At 40.5% G+C, this 1,770-nt stretch overlaps 1 long non-coding RNA gene across 1 annotated transcript; it reads left to right on the forward strand.

Annotated features, from left to right (window-relative positions):
• The first annotated feature begins 777 nt into the window (after positions 1-777).
• On the forward strand, positions 778-1,329 carry LOC103734299. The gene is made up of 2 exons (XR_607271.2): positions 778-904; positions 972-1,329. It is a non-coding gene; the product is annotated as an uncharacterized LOC103734299 (long non-coding RNA).
• The last annotated feature ends 441 nt before the right edge of the window (positions 1,330-1,770 follow it).

Consider the following 1,770-nt stretch of genomic DNA (forward strand, 5'->3'; position numbering starts at 1 on the left):
AGGGTCAATATAATTTCTTAAGAGTCCATATGCATAGCTAAAGGCTACATAACAAGCAACAATGCCAGATAGGGGATACCTTCTTTTGAGTTGTTGGCCAGGGTGGCCAAAGGGACTCCAAGATAGTGACCCAGCATAGAACTGGGAAAATGAACAGCACACCACTATCTTATCTAAAGGAATATTGACAACTGATTACCGCTAGATGAGTAACAGCTGACCTTCCTAAAACAAAGACCTCTAGATAGGCTGAGTAGATTCACCAAAAGGGCAAGTAGTGGGGAATGGCTGGGGGTGCCGACAACACAGCAGACAGTAGCAGGGATATCAGAGTATAAGGGCTCTAGTAGGGGCAGGGAGGCTATGGGAGGGTACGATCTGATAAGTGGGTGTATAGTTGAATAAGATGGTTTGTGATGTTCTGTGTGAAATACACGCACACACACACATACACACACAAAATCAACAAATTTTTTTTTTAAATGTATTATATTTGAGGAGGACGCATGGAAATTTACATCATGCCAATTAGTAGAGGTGATAAACATTACCATTGAAATCTACCTGATGACTTTATAGACATACACAGGCTCCAAGGATCCAAGTGCAACCGATTATGACTAGTAATAATCAGATACATACAGATTAGCGACGCATGTGCCAACATCTCAGTGTTTGTAGCAAAAACAATGAGTCTTTCTGCAAAGGAACAATATATTCTAAAATGAAATGGAGATTTTTTTTAATCATTATTTTTTAAATTTTTAATAACTGTGGTAGCATCCACATACTTCCGCATTCCGCCATCTTAGCTCGATCCTGTTCCAGCTGTCTCTTCCTGGTTACAGATGACACGCCAGCTTGGCCAATCTAAGGGGACTAGTATGCTTGCCTTCCTTATAAGGTGACGGTTGGCAGCCAGTAAATCCTCCAATAGGGGATAGATTTCTCTCCCCTGCCTGAAATATAAGGTGACGGTTGGCAGCCAGTAAATCCTCCAATAGGGGATAGATTTCTCTCCCCTGCCTGAAATATAAGGTGACGGTTGGCAGCCAGTAAATCCTCCAATAGGGGATAGATTTCTCTCCCCTGCCTGAAATATAAGGTGACGGTTGGCAGCCAGTAAATCCTCCAATAGGGGATAGATTTCTCTCCCCTGCCTGAAATATAAGGTGACGGTTGGCAGCCAGTAAATCCTCCAATAGGGGATAGATTTCTCTCCCCTGCCTGAAATATATATAAGCTTGCTCCCGAGGTGGATCGGGGCTCGCCGTCCACGACATCGCTGTAACTCAACTTGATTCCTGCAATAAAGATTGCTGACGAGAAGGAACCGGAGGTTGTGTCTTCCTTGCTGGCCAGGGTGGGCGCAACAAAGCACAATATCAAGCACATTCTGTCTGGGTAGAGATTTAAAGATAGCTACATCAGTGCTTATAAACGGGACATGGATTGCAGAAGCTCTTTCATTACTTTCTGTGTATATGACTTTTAAGGTGCTATTCTAAAGCTTCCCAAGTCATAGGCATTTCATTAATATGTAGTGACATATTAATAACATATTCAAGATGTTTTCTTTAACTGTGATTAAATTAATATGTAAAATTATGTTATATATTATATAAGCTGACTTACACATCTAAGAATTCCATATCAAAGATTTAATCAAAAAGCAAAATGTGTCACAGTTAACAGCAAATGTGAATTAGTTTTATTTGTCTTCTTTCTAAAATTTCAAATCATGACATTTTTCACGGAATTAATGAGGCA

The sequence above is a fragment of the Nannospalax galili genome, unplaced genomic scaffold, assembly GCF_000622305.1.
Source record: "Nannospalax galili isolate Female #2095 unplaced genomic scaffold, S.galili_v1.0 scaffold1416, whole genome shotgun sequence".
Taxonomy (NCBI): Eukaryota; Metazoa; Chordata; class Mammalia; order Rodentia; family Spalacidae; genus Nannospalax; species Nannospalax galili.